Genomic DNA, 19,093 nt, shown 5'->3' with positions numbered 1-19,093 from the left:
AAGGTACCTTTCCTAGACCCAAATAAAAGCTCTGTGTAGCTCAAAAGCTTCTCTCTCTCACCAACAGAAGTTGGTCTAATAAAACGTATTACCTCAGCTCACCCACCTTGTCTCTGAAATAGACAAGACGTTTCTGCTTATGGCCCAGTTTTTTCACCATCAATGTTGTCATAGCCCTGAGAAGTGGAGTTATTAACTTTTGCTCCCTCTGCCAACTGTTGGCCAAAATACTGTAGGTCCTACATAAACTGTTTTAATTTAATTTAAATGTTTATTTTATTTACATTTTTCTTGTCTATTTTCACATTTTCCTTCCTGCTGGCCAGGACGGGGACTGGTTTTCTTTTCAACAGACATTTCAATCTTGGGGCACATCTGTGCAGTAGGTCACAATTTGGAATTTAACAGCTAAAACAGAGGTGGGCAAACTACAGCCCACGGGCCACATCCGGCTCGCGGGACCCTCCTGCCCGGAAGTCGGGGCGGAGGGGGGGGGTCCGGGGTGGTCAGGGGACAGGGAGCAGGGGGTGGTGGATGGGGCAGGGGTCTCGGGGTGGCCATCAGGGGGCGAGAAGCAGCGGGGGTCGGATGGGGGCGGGGGCTGGGCCACACCTGGCTGTTTGGGGAGGCACAGCCTCCCTAACCGGCCCTCCATACAATTTTGGAAACCCAATGTGGCCCTCAGGCCAAAAAGTTTGCCCGCCTCTGAGCTAAAAGGTACCCTTCTCTTGCCCCTCCCCCAGTGATGTGGGTTTGCTTCAGCCCTCAATACTATAATGCAGCATACTACATCCCAGCTGGTTGCCTCTCTTCAACCCAGAAGTGGCTGTGTTTCTCTGGTGCTGTATGTATACAGTTTGTAGTTGTCATGGGATCCGTTGGGATGAAGGAGACTCTATAAATGCAAATTATTGAGCTGATTTCTTCTCCATAATCTTGTGCTCAGTTCAGCTCGTTTAGAAGAAAAAGAGAAGGAAAAGACGGACAGAGACTGTGTGGATTGGCAAGTGTGATTGTTATTTTTGTACTCTGAGGACAAAGGCTGCAAAATAACAAACATTCAATTTCTCAGACTTATCTGAGCTAGCCCCTTAAAGCGAGCACTTGACTGGTCCTACACAGAGAGAACTCAAACGACCTACGGGGGGTTCCTATGGAAATACCACAAGTAATGGGTGTGTGACCTTGACTTGGCCTTTTGGAAAACCACATAAAAACACAGAGATGATGCAACAGGAAGAGGCCCCGGTTCTCCCTCGTCGCACCCTGTCATTTCCAAGCGAGAGCAATCGCCCCTTCCTGTTTCCATACCCCTCACCTCACCCTCCTTCTTGGAAGACGCACCCTGTGAGCTTCTAACCAGCCAGCTGATGGAATACTCATCCCAATGGAGAGGTTCTTTAATGTGAGGCTTGAGTGGTGCCTATGGCTTTGCATTCAGGTGGATTTCACCGATCACCTGCTTTAGTGGCTCAGCCTAGTAAAATCAGCTTGCGTGCATCCTTTCAGTTGGGGGCGGTGCAGCATTGCACACAGATCTGCTGCTTAGTTTTTTAACTCTATAAATTGCCGGGAAAGCCTGTTGAAACAATCCTCTTACTTACACCAGCACTGGACTGACTTAGTGGAATCCTCCTGATTGACATCACCGTGGGCGGGAGGAATCCACCCCACGGGCTCATTGGCCATCACCGGGTGCTTTGTGTTGTCATTTATACTGTGCCAAGTGTATGGATGGTATAAAACACAGCCTTTCTGATGCTTTGCAGGCCTGTAAATGAGTGCACAAGGTGCAGGGCAGTGGTGAAATAGGCCCCATATGCTTAGCACAACCCTTATTTTGGGAGTCCTCCTTCTCCAACATAATAAATGTCCTTCCATCAGCTTTTAGCAACTTTTTGATGGTGGGAAGCTCAGGAAAACGTATATTAATCTCCCCCCCTTCAGGAAAAAAACCCGAAAGAAGCAGCTTGCACAGCGTATTCTCAATGTCAGGTGCTGGGTTTGGACACGAGTAGGTGCCGCCTATATTCTAACTGCAAAAATGAAAGAAAGAAAATAGTTAACTTGGTATTAAAATGGGCCGGACATAGAACATCAGATCGGGACTCTCCACACCTTTGGGAAAGCGCAGACCCAACAGCAGCTGTGAATCCAAATAGCGTGACTCAAACTCACCCCTAGAATGTGCAAGCCGGAGCCCAACGTTTGAACGTGGAACGCCGACACAATGCAGATTCAGAGTGGAATCTTGATCCAGACTTTATGACTCAGGCCTGTCTGCGCTCAGTGTGCTCTCTGGCATGATAGTGTAGCTGAAAGCATGCTGAATTTGAATGGGGACATTCTCTATATGTTGAATACTGAGTGTCTGAATTTCCTAGGTGTATGTGTTGTGTCAATTTACTTTTTTCTCTCTTTATTGGCTTTCCAGGATTGTTCCCATGTGATTCCTGAGCACTTGAAAACATCCTGAAAGAATATCCAGCATATTTTCCCCCTGCTGGATTTAATTTTTTCTTTGTCCAGCAATAAAAAATGTTCCTGAAACCTCTTCACCCATGGAGCACTGGGGAAGCCTAAAGTTAGAGGTGAGAGAGAGATGAGCACAGAATCTGGCCCCTGGATTGTATTTAGTCTGGAAGATTTGTCTGTTATGTGCAGTATACCTGTGAGGGAGGTTTTTGTAACACTGCCTATAGGAGACCACAAGAGGGAGCTTGGAGCTAATCACACATGGAACTCTTGTTTAAAAGGAAATGGGAGTTACAAAAGTATTAGCTGAACAATGGCATCATGGAAGCATAGGACTGTGCTCTTGTCTGGATATAACCTGAGCAGGGTCTGGATTTGTATAGCCACGCTGGCAGAAAGTGTAAAGTATCGACAAGTAACTGGCTTTCTATGGGAATGATGGAAAATAAGGCGAGCTAAAGCAGTGGTGAAATCTCCTGCAGGGACTGTTCCACCACTCAGAGAAGAAACAATGCTTCCAGCCCAGCACACAGCAGTATGTGACCTGGATGTGTTGTGGGTCAGGGGTGCCCCTTATAGGTACTCATGGGCACGAGAGTGGAACCGGCTTGTTGGCCTCGAGGGATCCACTAGATGGGAGGAAAATCGAAGTCTGAGAGTAGGTACCTTAAGTGCTCCCTGATCTCCCCAGTACCGATTTTGGCAAGCATTGAGGGGAGACATGGAACCAAGCCGAGCTTCTGGGCAATGCCAGGCTCCAATGGCAGGCACTGACAGTCCCATTTTCCACAGTGGGCACTGATTTTGGGTGCCCTCTCTGAAATATCTAGAGCCTGATTTTCAGAAGTGCTGAGCACCTGCAGCTCCCATTGACGTCTGTTATGGTCGTGCATCCCAAAAACGAGTGGGTGTGAGCAGGGGGCGCTGAAATGGAGGTTAAATCACCTGTGCCCACTTTATGGATGAGGAGCAGGGCTCAGGACACTTGTTACTGCCTTCAGGATCTCTGGGAGGGCCAGGAGCATGACAGCACGTGGTAACTTTTCACGGGGCACGTGGGAAGAGGGCTTCTTGCACTCCTGCAGGATTAAACACAACATAGTCCTTACAGCATGTGCTGTGCTCCGGTGGTACGATGTTGGCAGGGGGACTGTTGTAGCCAGGTTGTATTTGATAAAGCAAGGGGGCCTTTATAACCCTGCTTTAGCTATCACTGGATCAGTGGCAGAAGCACCCCCTGGAAGAACAGGCTCTTGCTGAGATCATTCAGACAAAGAATCAGCTGCTCTAATGCCCAGATTAGGACAATTAACCTGCTGGGTATCGCATGCTTTCCTGATGCTCTGTGGTTTTTAACACTCTTCCAATCACCTATTATTAGCCTTGTTTCTCTGAAAGAGACGCATGGCAGGGAGCCAGCTCCAGTAGACCTGAATATTTCAGGTTCCTGGAAGATGTGGTTCTGCTTTAATGGAAGAAAGTGGTAGCAGGCATTAGTCACCTTCGATAAATCAGGCGGCAGATAAGCAGGCCTGGCTGGGGACTCAGGCAGCGAATTCAAAGTGGGCAGGGTACGCTCAGCAGTAACAGTAAACTGCTCTGTTCTTCCCATTCAAATCTGTTTCCAGCTCTCTGCCACTTCGCTGGAGACTCCTCCTGTACTTGCATCTTGCTCCTGATGAAAGGTGCCAGTTTATCCAGAGCCTTTGATGGGCTGCCTGGGGTGCTGGGATCAGCAGTTTGGCTGATTGTGCCACAATTGGTTTGAGCTTTTCCCTTTTCAACAGTTCTGCCCGTGAATTTAGCGTTAGGGAAAGATACCAGATGGAGAGCTCCGAAGGCCTCTGTTTAGTTACAGGACAGATTCAGCCTGGGTAGGGGGCAGTGTAAGCCTATATACAAACACGCCACCAGCTGCCAGTGCCCCTGAACCCTCATTAGTCCAGCCTCCATGCTCATTTAATCACCAGTCCCACTGCTGATAAGGCCAGTTATATAACCCATGCTCATGGCCGTTCAGGACTGGACTGTGAGACTCTTTTCACGTAGGTCACCATACTGCCATCATATGGTAACAGCTTTAATGTATTACTCACAGAGGATGGACATTAAACCGATAATTTACAGATTAAAAGTTCCCTAGATATTTCATATCCCCCAACATGTCCTGAGTCCCCTGGTTGAGCTTTACAGAAATGGCTTTTCATTTGACTGAAACGGGCTCATAAGGGATAGGGTCCTATTGCTTGCTGACCAAGGGGGCCTTCTGCCCCCAGAACATCCTCTAGGGGACATTAGCATGTAGATATCTGCAGTTCAATGGGCAGTCATCTCTTTCCCAAAGGGTGGCCTGAGGGAACCTGCATAAATTTGGTTTGTGCCTCTGTGGAACTAGGAAAGGAGGTGATTTTTTTAAAAATCCAGTTCCCATTCAAAATGCCAATTAAAACTTGAACCTAAGAAAGTAGAGGGTGTATTGATATAATGCTGGTAAACATACACTGGTCCAAGCCCGTATTTTTCTCAGGGTTCTCCAAGTTGCTGAGTCTTTCACAATCCACTATCTCTGGAGCCCCTAGCTTGCTTGTCTATCTCTCCGTCAGAGATATTTCTGCTTTGGGATCTCTCAGTGACTTAAGCCATCTGCTTTCCAGTGCTGCAACTCCACTTTTTCACCATCAAGGAAGCCCATAGAGTCTAACTATAGAGCTTTCTCTTTAATCTGTGATTTTGACTGATTTAGGAATAGCTGCTAAAGCGAAGAGGCGAGGTGTGTCTGGAAAAGACATCTGAAGAGTGAGAATAATTCGGATATGTATGCCCCCCTGCAGTCCTTTAATGAGCAGGCACTCCCTGCAGCATATGTATCCAGGATCTATGCCCCAGTGCCTCTCTCCTCCTCCCTCTGTATCCCTAACACCAACTCTGTATACTTCTGCAGGGGCTGGGTGTAATTGGAAAGGTGCTTTTTGATGTCTGGCTCACTGGCAAAGGCCTAATGAGGCTCTTTTCAAATTAAACCTGAACTCGAGTGTCCCTTTCAGTGCAATGTTTAGAACCAGGCAGAAAGGTTCAGGAGAGATGTCTCTTTGTATCAAGCTCAGGCCCGTCTATAGAGACAAATGGCTGGTGGTGAAGCTTGACTCAGTATGGTTCCTAGTATAGAGCTGGGTGACCAGACAGCAATTGTGAAAAATGGGGACACTTTTTTAGTGTGTGTGGGGGGTGAAGGGGTATAGTTGTATATATAAGACAAAGCCTCTAATATTGGGATGGTCCCGATAATATAGAGACATCTGGTCACCCTAATATAGAGCCATGGAGATGTTCTCCTGGAGGAATGAGAGAGCATTTTTAATGCAGTGCCCAGCAGCAGGCCTCTGTCAAGGAAAACAGAGCAGCCTCCTATCCCCCTGTCTTTACAACTCATTAAAAACGAAGAAGCCTTATTAAGTGATTCAAAATGTGGCTTATTCCTTAGTGCACTTGCATTCCTGCGGTTCATTGTTGGTTACTTTTTAGCCATTAGCTTCACAGACAGTCAATAAAGCACTTATCAACCCTGGGGAGCTTTAATCCTGAAGTCCAAGGAGCTTTAATCCTGAAGTCATCTGGACTTTATCCTCTCTCCTGATGGACTAGTAATAGTGATGTGAGGAGCCCTTCTGGAATGTGGATTGCATCTTTGGGACGCTGTCTGCTTTAGGAAGCAGATGGGGTGAAAAAAGTGGGAAGTGCATCTTTCTTGGGGGTATATATTAATCACGGTAATACTTGAGCAGTGAACATAGGGAGAGGGAGTAAGACTAACCAACGTGCTGTCCTGTATTCTTCCAGTCTGGCAGCTAGATGGAAGAATTCAGTTACCAGATCATTAATTTAGTAATATGGCCATTTCCATGGAAGAGCAAAGTGCTTCAAGCACAAGGTTCTATATAGAATGAGATAGAACAATATGTGGCAAATGTTACCAGTTTTCTTTAATAAAATACAGTCCCATTGTGACGGCCTGGTCGGGATTTGGGTATGCAGCCCAGACCAGTGAGAGGTTGTCTCACCACTTGTCCTATAACCCTGCATCTCCCACAATGCTTTGCTGCTGCAGCTCCCAACCTGGGCTACTCACAGCCAGCCTACCAGCACATAGGCCACACCCTGAGTGTATGTGAGCAAGGAAACCCTGGTTCAGCAGCTCTGACCCCAGCCTTGGTGACAATCGTCGAGGTGACCTCAATACACTCCTTGTCTTGAATTTCCCCCAAACTACGTGCCCTGAAGCGTCCAGCCCTCTTCTGGCGGGCTCAGAGAAATAATATAAGATTTGTTGCTTCTGTAAAGAGACAAAACCACATCAAAGCTTATTAACTTAATGGAGGTAAATACACTCTTCCCTTTAAACACAGCATGAAGGTGGTTTATAGTAAAAATAAATGGATTAACAATAGGACATAGGTTAAGTGATGCGAAGTAAAAGGAATAAAATTAGAAAGGGCTACAAGCAAATAAAAGTGAAAACACTCATTGAAAAGCCTAAAACTTAATCTAACAAGAGACAGGCTTTGTTCAAGACAGTTTCTATCACCAGTCATTTTTCTTCCCAACCATGGCTGACTTTCCCTCAGGCAGGACCTTCAACAAAAGTACAAGTTGCTGGCTTCCCTCATTGTCTTACATGAAAGATCTTTGCCTAAGCAGGTTTCTCACCTATATTCAGTTCCAGAGATTCAACCCCATTTTGGTTGAAGGACCCATCTTTCTCAGCTTGCTAGTGCTCTGTTCCCTTGTGTCCGTGTAGTGATGGATGCCAAAGAGTGCTTCTGTCCTTGCTTGTATCTTCCAAAGCTCAGTGAACTTGTTTCAAGAAGCAGGATGACCTCATGGTGCTTTTCCCTTGCTCTGGCTTCCCATCCCCCTGCTGATTTCTATGTAAGTGGAGCTTCCGTTGTTTCTGGTCTCACAATGCTTAATTTACGCAGGAGACAGGTAGACAGCTGTGATCTTCCTGCCTGTCTGAGCAGTCTGTATGGCCTAATATCAATGAGCATCCATAATTCCTTATATAGTGTTAATACATGCGTTTCACAATTATAGTAATCACCAGTGTGTCATTAGCTTCCCGAAAAGACCTTGTTCCATATTCTCTTATAATACGGTAATATTGTATGCAATCAATTGATTCAATTGCTTATCACTTGATGTTCAGCCCCCTGTCTTTATAGACCAGTGAACATTTACTTGAAAATTATTTTTTGAAAAGTAAAACCTGCACCAAACTTCTCTCTCCTGCTGGGTGTAGATGCCATGCTGTCTCCTCCCCCCACTTGTTAGTGTGAGGTTTGCCTCCAACCTTTTTTAGCTGGATAGGTCTGTTCGCATGATATGTAAATACATTTTCACTGTCTTTCAAAGTAACTCCCAGGTAGGAAAAACATGTTCCTTTGGCCTGGTCTACACTAGAAAATTAGGCTGGTTTAACTATGTCAGTCAGGGGTGTGAAAAATCCTGAGCAGTATTGTTAAGCCAACCTAAATCTCCAGGCAGACAGCTTGCTACTGCCTCTCAGGGCATGGCTACACTTGCAGATGTAGAGCGCTTTGAGTTAAACCAGACTTCAGAGAGCCCAGTAGGGAAAGCGCTGCAGTCTGTCCACACTGACAGCTTCAAGCACACTGGCATGGCCACATTTGCGGCACTTGCAGCGGCATTGGGAGCGGTGCATTATGGGCAGCTATCCCAGCATGCAAGTGACTGCAACGTGCTTTTCGAATGGGGGTGGGGTGGAGTGGGGTGGAATGTGACAGGGAGTGTGTTGTGTGTATGTGGGGGGAGAGAGAGTGGGTTTGTGGGGGGCTGAGAGCATGTCAGCATGCTGTCTTGTAAGTACAGACAGCGGCAGACCCCCTCTCTTCCCCCGCCTCTCTCTCTCACACACAGCATTCCACAGTAATGGTTGATTTGTCTCAGAGCAGATAAGCAGCCAGCTGTCAGAAACGGAGCTTTCAAAGGGCACTTCCGCATTCCTACAGCTATTCAAAACAATGACAAGAGTGGCCACTTGACTTAAGGGGATTATGGGATGTTTCCGGAGGCCAATCAGAGCGCAGTAATGCAACACCACGTTCACACTGACGCTGGGGTGCTCCAGCAGGGGTGCAGCAAACATTATTCCTCTCGCCGAGGTGGAGTACCAGGAGCGCTCTAGCCGTGGAGTCAGAGCGCTCTACGTGCCTTGCCAGTGTGGACGGGGAGTGAGCTAGTGCGCACAGGGCTGCTTTAATGCGCTCTAACTGGCAAGTGTAGCCAAGCCCTTAGGGAGGTGGGTTGCCTATGCTGATGGAAGAACCCATCCCGTTCGCATAGGCAGAGTCTTACGCTGAAGCACTACAGCAGAGCAGCTTTGCTGCTGTAACATTTTAAGTGTAGACAAGCCCTTTGTCTAGTGCAGACCTGTCTACCAACCCCCTGGCAACCTAACGTACCTAAGACCTAATTCTAGCATATATCCATAACCTTTAATATCCACCATGTACATAGATCACACAAGAATATTATGATCAGTGAGTTATTCATTTTCAGATGATACCTCACAAGGCATATTTTGTGCAAAGATTATTACAATAGTGTGTAGGGTGTGAATCCAGGGGGGGGCTTAGCATCACAATCCTATTTCAGCCTGGGGGATGGGCGGCTGTGAAAAAACTAGAATCTGTAGGTATTAATCACTTTCCTATTTGCTGCTTTGTTATTGCATGTTCATGGATTTTATTTTTGCTCACTAATCACTGTAACTGCTTTCTGCATGCCACCAAGATGATGTACCAGTGGGAAACTGGATGCTACATTCCTTAGGGAAAAATCCAGATATACACCTCTACCCTGATATAACGCGACCCGATATAACATGAATTTGGATATAACACAGTAAAATCGCTCCGGGAGGAGGAGGGGCTGCGCACTCTGGCGGATCAAAGCAAGTTCGATATAACGCGGTTTCACCTATAATGCGGTAAGATTTTTTTGGCTCCCGAGGACAGCGTTATATCGGGGTAGAGGTATATGTATTTTTTGTTAGAAGATACTGCTCAGCTAACACTGTAAAGACAAGTGAAAAGAGAGCCGCTCTTCTTACCAACAGCCCACGTTGTGTCCAGTATGTTTGGTCTCCTTGGTAACAACCATTACAAATATTAGATCAGATATTTAAATAAATGCATCTGGGTTCTGTCTGTGCCCCGGTTGTGTTCACTCTCCATGACCCTCCTAACAAATGCATTTAGCGGGAGGAACATTTAGGGAAATAGCAAATTTCAGTCAATATTAGGGAGAGTTTGTGGAAGGTGCATTTGTGATCATGAGTATTTACTCCCAAAACTCGATTCTAAACATTGTGTTAATCCAATTAGGGAATAGAAACATACTGGGTGAAATCTTGGCTCTGCTGAAGCCAATGGGAGTTTTGCCATTGACTTCAATAGAGCCAGGATTTCACCCACTGTGTGATGATGTATGTGTTCAATTAAAAGAACTCAGATTTTGACAGCCAAGTACTTGCAATGAACTAGCTACAGACCAAGAATCATTCCCAGAATTTGGTGATTAATTTTGAATGTGATAAAATTGTGATCTGCTCCCAGGCAAAGAGAGGTAAAATGAAAAACATATAGTATTACTTATAAGTTATTCACCCACCTCAATTCTATGTAGTATGGTTAGAACACAGGAGGCGTGCCAGGGTTCTGGGTTCTGGTGCTGCCTCTTTTGATGACTTATTGTGTGACTTTGACCCATTCAATCTCTGTGCCTCTGTTTTCCTATCTGTAAAATGGGGATAATAAGTCATAACTAGCCTTGCAAAATCATCATTAAAATTTACTAGCACAACCAGTCTGCACCTACCATGTTGCTGAAGAAAGGGACCCCAAATAGGCAGTGCTTTCCCCCATCATACACTACAACCTCTGCATTGGGTATATTGGTGTGGGGCTCTGGCTCAGAGGTGAAGATGTTATCATTGGTGCCAAATACCTATGTTGTTGGCACTTTCAGTGAAGTTACTAAAAATGAATATCTTGTACTAAGGAGCCTTAGACAGCTCTTTGCCAACCCCATTGGTTTCAGATCTATTCCCCTCATTTTGCAGCTACCTGAGATGTAATATTATGATGAAGTCTCATTATATTACAGCAGAACATGATGCTGGTGAGTTGCTATAATCTCACTCCCTAGGGTGACTTGGAAAGATCCCATTAGTCTCTCAGATGTTGTTTACTGTAGCTGTGTTGATCCCAGGATAACAGAGAAATAAGGTGGGTGAGGTAATATCTTTTATTGGTCCAACCTCTGTTGGTGAAGAAGAGTTCTCTGTAGCTCAGAAGCTTGTCTCTTTCACCAGCATAAGTTGATCCTATAAAAGATATTGCCTCACCTACCTTATCTCTCAGATGTTAGCCTTTGAATGATGGAATATGTGCCAACTTCAAGAAATTATTTGTAAGGATGACAGAGCGAAATCCAGGATATAGACAGCCCCTCCTTCTGTACTTACATGAACACACATGTCCGATATGCTGATGACTAACTCTGTGTAAAAGTGAGCCCTCCTGGCAGCTCCTGCTAGCTTTACCTTTTGGTATATCCTGACTGAGGAGCCTTGAGATGTTCTGCAATGATTCCAAAAGCACTATGGTGAGAATTCTTACAAGGGCGCATTTTGCTTGTGATATACACCCACGGTCATAGGCAGTGAGGCCACTACAGAGGCTTGCTCAGTTTATAACCATGATTGGATCAAGTTGTGGCTTCAAAGGTGTGACTGTAGATTTATCCACTAGCCCTACCTAATTTCCTTCTCTATTATTTATAGCGCATAGATATAACCTCTTTAAATGCTACTCACAGCCCATGTGAAGCATTCTCACCAACCAAAGGCTAATAGGCCTGGTGTCAAGGTACATTAAACCCTATCAGAAATGTATAACCTTCTGCTGGAGGAGAACCCAGGAAATACTCAAAATGTTGTGCTCTTAGTGATCTACAAGGTGTTGGTTACTGGAGTTGTGGGACATTACAGTCTCAGCGTAGGCCCTGGAGCACCATACCCCCAGGAGAGAAGATGTGCATCAGGACCATAGAATGGTCATTTTTCTCCAACATACATCACAATGATCATAGCACCCAAAAGCAATGAAATGGGGAGCATCCCGACATAACTTATTAGCAATAGTGGACACTTTTTATTAATAGAGGCACGTCCAAAAGAAACCTCCAGGTTTTGACTCTCCAGAACTTCTGGGGAAGTTCAGCCCCAGTCCCATTTCTATAATGGGCCAAACCAACCTCCCTGTAACGAGCTGTGGCTCCGGGTACACAGACGTACTAGTCAGCAGTGGCCAGCAGAACCCAAGGCACCAAAATGACTGTTTTTTTGTGATTATTTGCACTATAGTAGGGCCCAGAGGCCCCAGCTCAGGATTGGAGCCCCACAGTGCTAGGCATTTTACAAAAACAGAACAAAACCCAGTCACGGCACCAGAGCACTTACACTCTAAATGTCACAGACTCCTGCTACTTGAACTAAAGGAGAGCTCCTTTAGTTGTGAGAAAGGTGCAGAGTATTGTGGTTTGATGCTAGATGGAGACATGGTTGCACAGATTAGGTCAGGGACTGGGTATTTTGTGAATGGCCCTGAAGAGTGGGGAAGGTCGTCTTTGAATTTGCACCTGAACTTGTCTCTCGTCTTGATGCCCTTGCTTATTAGCCCGTCTTGTCTTTGTCTTTATAGTATCGAGGAATGACCGAGGAGCCCCCCAAGAACAGGTCGCATGAGACCTGATTGGGAATAATGCGTGGATTAGTTCTGCAAAATACAGGAGTTCCAGGCTGGGTGACCCCCAGGAGCTTTCCTGGTCCTGACACACCTGTGCACCTACTAGTCCATAATCAATGCAGGGGACTGATAAGATTCCCCAGGCTCCTGGTTAAGGTATGGCTCTGATGAAAGCAGGCTGGTTCGTCTCCAGGTCAGTTTGATTCATGCAGATAATTTAATCTTTAATTGCTAGATCAGGTAACCGGCTATACTGCTCTCCTGCCTGTTTTGCAAAACAGATTCGAAGGGCCAGATATTTATGGGGCCAGGGTGTTCTGTGTATTTTGGGTATTGACTCCCCACTGCTGCTGTCTTTTGCTAAGAGCTCTGAGAACTCTCTCTGCAAGACGTGTGTGTTACTGTGATACCAGATTCCTTTTGTTGCAATTGCCCTGCTCCTAATCTGATTTTGGAAGCAGTTATCTGGGTTGGAGGTGCAGCAGCAAGAAATGGGGCAATCATTCCCCGGATACAGACCTGGGCCTTTCCTTGCTATTTAGTTTTTGCTCTAGTGTTTCAGTGAATGCTGTGTACCCTATGGAACTTGCCACGTTGGTTAACAATATGCTAAAAACATAGAAACACTAGTAAGAGAAGGAAAAGGTTTATGCTTTTGACTGGGTATAAGGCCTCTGGCACCGACCCGTTGTCTCATCCTGGGCAAGTCACTTAACCTTTATCCTAATGTCTATACAGGGATAAAAGCCCCGTGGCCCAGGGCAGCTGACTCAAGCTTGTGGGGCTTGGGCTGAGGGGCTAAAAATTGCTGTGTAGACATTCAGGTTTGGGCTGGAGCCTGAGCTCTGGGACCTTCCACCCTCGCAGAGTCCCAGAGCTCAGGATCTTGCCCGAGCCCAAACATCTACACAATGATTTTCAACCCTGAAGCCTGAGCCCTGCAAGCCTGAGTCAGCTGACCTGGGCCAGCTGTGGGTTTTTTATCCCTGTGTAGACATACCCTATGTATCTGTGTTTGCCACTTGTTGTGAGGCTTCACTAATTATTTGTAAAGTACTTTGATAGCCTCTTCTGAAAAATGCTACTTTGCGCTTTGGCAGAATATCAAAGAGGACTCAGTAGTACTTTTTCCAGGAGAAAAATGCTCAGAATATAAATAAAGACAAGTCCAAGAGGCATTATATCTAAGAGTTCTGGGCAGACTATAACTTGGTAGTTAGATTCTGCATGCATGAATTCTCCCTACATGTTCAAGTAGATACATTGTTGTCCTTGATTTCTTCTCTTAAACCATTACACAGTGTTACAGTGCACTGTTAAATAGCCAATGCACTCCACCCCAGAAGCAGTTGCATTTCCCTGATGAGTAAAGTGATCCCTAACTGTCTAGTTCTGTGAACCCCCAAAGTGCTTGGGAATCCTTCTGGATGAAAGGGCTGTATAAGTCTGTTATGTTATTAGCTTAACAACTCCTGCTGTTGCTCTACATATATGAAATTAGAAGAGCCTTTACACAGCAGCACCTCTGTTATTTGCTGGAAACCACCAGCCTGAATCAGCAAGAGAGGTATAAAGGGCTCACTCACATGCAAACTGAATGTGTCTAGTGTAGAAGAAGGGTCACCTGCTATTATTCTGAGATTATTCTCAGTTGCCAGTTCAAATCCACTTTGGGTCAGTATTGATCCAAAGTTGTTGTCATGGCGATTTGGGGTGTGTGCGTGTACGTGAGCTGCAGGTGATATTGTGGCTATTCTTAGTCATTCCACATCGCAAAAAACGAAACCACCATCCACTAACTTGCCAGTCTCAACTGAGAGCCGCCTGACAATAGGGCCCAGTCTTGATTGGTCCTAGGCACTACAGTAGTAAATAAGTTTCATTCTAATAACAAGTGGGAAATGAAGGCTGAGTGCTCTCCTCTCCCCTAGATTTGGGCCCTCCTGACCAGAAGAGGCACGTTGGTAGGGGAAGCGATCTTGTACTATGTGAGTACTGTAGAGAACCAGAATTTCAGTCTCTGGAGCTGTCATTCTGGTACCCTTCACTAGTGCTCAATTCGCCCAAACACTAGACAGAACATGTAAAGAAACAGGATTCTTTTCCCTTTTTTTAGGGGAAAAATGCAAATGTTCAGACCAAACCAGCATGGTTCAATAAACCAGTTCCTTTGAATTCCATTTTATGTTCAGAAACTGCTGAAAGGACATTTTTATCCTGGTTAAACAAACATCTCCGGCTTTTTCCATGCTCACCGAAAACAAACCTCTTTTGAAGTGAAGTCAGCAACAGCCACGTTCAAGGTTCCAGCACTCCCCCTCTCATTGTCTCTTTGAAAGTGAACTCTTTTCCGTTGTTGAGACCTCTGTCCTTAAATGTTCTTTTGATCTAGGCTCCATTAGTCACAGCAGAGGAACAGGCTGAATTTGCATAACAGCTGCAAAGCTACCTAGGGGGCTGTTTCAGACATTTATGCCATTAGTCTGTTTGGAGGAAGGTGGTTTGCTGGGGACTTTGGCGAGTTAGCAGTGGAAGACCCAGAGGGTAATTGTTGGCCTGTCTCTACAACCTGGCATGAGTGAAAGGGGTTTTGGTGCTTGTTTTTGTTAGAGTTAAGGAGGAATGGCACCCCAAACCTCTATCCTATTGCTGTGGATTGCAATGTAAAGCCCTAGCTTAATGTGTGATCATGTCTCCATCTAGTGGCTGGCCCCACTGCACTTTACTCACCACCTATAGGATTCTTCTTCATCTTCTCAAGTGGCAGAGGCTATGGCTTTATTGCTGAAGTTCTTGGGTTCTCTCCCCACTGATAAACCCGGTGTCTTTGTGACCAGATTCAGATGTGCCTGTTCTGGACAGCACTGATGTGATGGGCGGCTCAGAGTGGTAAGGTGCCCGTGGGAGAACAGGTGCAGGGTACAGTATTATAAGGGGGAGGTGTAGCTGGAGCAAAGGTACCAAACAAGGTGACTATACTGTTCAAGGTGCAGGTACAAAGGGAGCATGTGAAGGCCCCATATCAAGTGGTTTGAGCATTGGCCTGCTAAACCTAGGATTGTGAGTTCAATCCTTGAGGGAGGCATTTAGGGATCTGGGGCAAAAATCTGTTAGGGACGGTACTTGGTCCTGCTGTGAAGGCAGGGGACTGAACTCGATGACCTTTCAAGGTCCTTTCTAGTTCTATGAGATAGGTATATCTCCATATAATAATAAGTGCAGGTTGAGGGGAGCAGATGCAGTGGGGGAAGCAGACAGACAGACAGACGTAATTACATAGAGAAAAGAGAGGCTTATGGGACAATGGAGTGTAGGTTTGTTGCCTCTTCCCTGAATAGCCAGCACCCTTTCTCTCCTCCACTAGTTAAAAGCCCTAGTGGTGCCATGGGCATTTGTGCTGCTTCAAGCCCAGACCAATAGTTTTTCTGGCTAATTACCCAAAGCCTAGTTTCTAATCCAGCTACCTGCTTTGAAACTCTGCCTTCTCCACCTGCCCGCCCCTCTTCTAGCCCCAGGGGCCCTGGGATTGTCAGAAGCAGGACATGTTATAAGCAGCAGTGTTAATTGGTTATTTTGGAAGCTGCAGGGAAAAGCTAGTGAATATGCTGTGTTACACTGCAGGACTTTAGTGGCCGATCCCATCCCTCCTATACCACACCCATGTTGGGGTTAAAATGCCATGTGTACTCTGGACTCGCTGCATCTCACAGTTATGGTTAGTGCTCCCGGCAAAAGCCCCTCACTCTCTGCTGTGATCGCTGTCTTCTCTTTCCTTTATAAATGTTACGTGATTTCATGTTGATTTTTTTTAACTTAGCTTGAGACCTCCTGCAGCGCCTGCCATTGAGCTTACACCAACCCCGACAGTAAGGCTTTCTCAGAGATTTAACAGCACAAAACATCTACCCCCTGCAGTAGTGGCAGGTGTGAGACCTTGGCTTTACACTTCCAGAAGGCTGATTTTCTTTCCCATGTTAAATCCCCACCTAGACAGACAGACTGACTGACCCTGCATTGTTCCCACTCCTGCTGTCTCTCCAGAAACCACCAAGGCTGCTGCTTTCAATCAGTCTGCAGCGTAAGACTGCATAAGACTTTGCAGCGTGTTAAAAGCAAGTAGGGACTGATTTCACCCTCATTGCAGAGCTCTGCCTGGCTCCCACAGATTTAGGGGTCTCCAGATGCTCTGGGATGCCATCTAAGCTCTTGTAGTGAGCCCTTCTTCCTCAACTGGTGGGACTGTACAAGCATCAAGAGGAAGAAACTCTCTGCAGAAATTGCTCTCCACCACCCACATGAGTGTGGCAAGCCAGCTGCTGTTTGGATTCTGGTGGTGGCAGTGGTGTGGGGCAGACTTCCCTCCTGGGTTACATGGGGGCCTGTGAAGAGTTATTTGAGTTCGACAAAAATGCCACTCACAAAGTTTCCTTTGAAACCGCATACTGCCCTCTGCAAAAGTCCAGCTCTCCCAGGATCTCACAGAGTCCTAGGGCCTTCTTTGGTCCTTTTAGGCCTTGGCTTCATTGGTAAAGCCCTCAGCAAAGGGGCCCACTGTAATGGTCGTTTTTCTGATGTGGCCTCTTAAGTAGTTCCAACCAGGGCCGGCTCCAGCATTTCTGCCGCCCCAAGCAAAAAAACCAAACAAACAAAAAAATGCGATCGCAATCACGACCAGTGGCGGCAATTGGGGGGAAAAAAAAAAAAGCTGCGATCGGCGGCGGCAGTTCGGCGGCAGGTCCTTCGCTCCTAGAGGGAGTGAGGGACCTGCCGCCCCCGAATTGCCGTTGGTGCTGCCCCTCTCCCTTGGCCGCCCCAAGCACCTGTTTGTTAAGCTGGTGCCTGGAGCCGGCCCTGGTTCCAACCTAGTGTCCATGACAACTTTTATAGAACATGCCCTGATAGCTCTTAGAAGTTCAGTCCAGGCAGGTCTAGAAATGAAAGACCATGAATTGGAATCTCTTTGTTTTATGGCTCATTGGGTGGGTAGAGGATGAGAAGAAGAGATGGGATTTGCAACAGGTTGAAAAGGAAATCAACTCTATTTTGCTTTACAAGGTGTAGAGGTCCTTGTCCAACAAATAGCAACCCTTCTGGTGAAAACCTTTGTATGCTGACATTTCTTGGCTCTCACAAACTGAGCTCCCCCCCCTGTTTTTAACCTAGCTTTTCCATTTCCATATCTTAGTTAAGTGCTAATCAGCGAAGCATGATTCCTGTGGCTGGCTTGCAAGTCAGGGAATGGAAAAAGGAATGCAGGGAAAGTCAAAATAACCTCTGATGAAGGTCACATCTGCATAGTGTGATGCAATGCTCCTTTGAACAGTGTCCTCCCTACAAGTGTATCCCAAAGTGCTTTCCAGAGTTTGAATAATACGAAACGGGTCCAGATTCTGCTCTCCATTACACATATGGATTATATGGTATAAATTACAGAAAATGGGAGGGAAGGGAATTTTGACAGTTATATTAGGAATCAAATGAAATTTCTGCTTGGTTTAATATTTCTACGCTTCAGGACCTCGGGCAGGTAAAAAGAGAAAATGCAAAAATGCAGCAAAGGTTCTGGGCAATGAGGGAATGAGGCTGTTTTCTCACACCATCTTGGAATCATCATTATGATTCTTCTGATCAGAAAACCCTGGCTGAGTTGTTATGATGTTTGCAAAGCTCTATTTAAAGTGAACATTGCTGTGGTTTAGTTGGTTGCATTCTGATTTGCAGAGTGGATGTCTTCACGCCCCACTTTATCCTGTGCTTATCAAGCACTGCAGAGCTGTGAGGGGAGGTTAGCGAGAGCATGCTGTAGCATTAGAGCGAGTGTCCTGCCCCTGAGATATGAGACACTTTCTGCACAGTTCTAGGGGCTGTCCAGGAAGAAATTAAGACCCCAGATTAGTAATGATGGCGCAGAGTTCTGTCACCATTAGGTCACTAGCTCAAATCTGACCAAGGTCAATGAAAGTGTTTAGTGGCCCGTTTGAGCTGAGTTGCTGATATCAGTTCCCTTGGTAGAGGAGAAGGGCCATGTTTTGCCTCAGACTCCCCAGATATCCCTCCACAATGAGTTTGTCTCTAAGCACCCGCACTGCCAGTTTCCCTCCACACCTGTCACCCTCATTGTCAGTCTCAGCAGAGAGGGCACAAAAGAAAGAAAGCCTCCCTGAAAGTGATCCTCCAAGGTCAGGGCTGAGGCACCTTGGCAGCTGGGCAGTGTGGGGGAAGTTTATCTTGCAGCTGCCTGTGCTGGGCCGGTTTTGGGGATAAACGGAGGCCTGCACTCTCCAGGGCTGTCAAGCTGTTCTTTCCCCCCACCTTTCCTATAAAGGAAAGAGGGTGTATGTGTGTGTGTGTGTGTGAGAGAGAGAGAATGAACCCCAGATGTGGCTACAAGGGAGGGCAAATTTCTGAAATTTCTGGTGTAAAATCAAGCCGAGGTGAAAACAATCATAGAATCAGAGGACTGGACGGGACCTTGAGAGGTCATCTAGTTCAGTCCCTTGCAATCTTGGCAGGACTAAGTATTATCTAGACCAGGAGTAGGCAACCTATGGCACATGTGCCAAAGGCAGCACGCGAGATGATTTTCAGTGGCACTCACACTGCCCGGGTTCTGGCCACCGGTCCGGGGGTCTCTGCATTTTAATTTAATTTTAAATGAAGCGTCTTAAACATTTTAAAAACCTTATTTACTTTACATACAACAATAGTTTAGTTATATATTATAGACTTATAGAAAGAGACCTAAAAACGTTAAAATGTATTACTGGCACGCGAAACCTTAAATGAGAGTG

This window comes from Malaclemys terrapin, chromosome 9 (genome assembly GCF_027887155.1).
Source record: "Malaclemys terrapin pileata isolate rMalTer1 chromosome 9, rMalTer1.hap1, whole genome shotgun sequence".
Classification (NCBI taxonomy): Eukaryota; Metazoa; Chordata; order Testudines; family Emydidae; genus Malaclemys; species Malaclemys terrapin.
Note: the sequence above shows the minus strand (reverse complement) of the source record.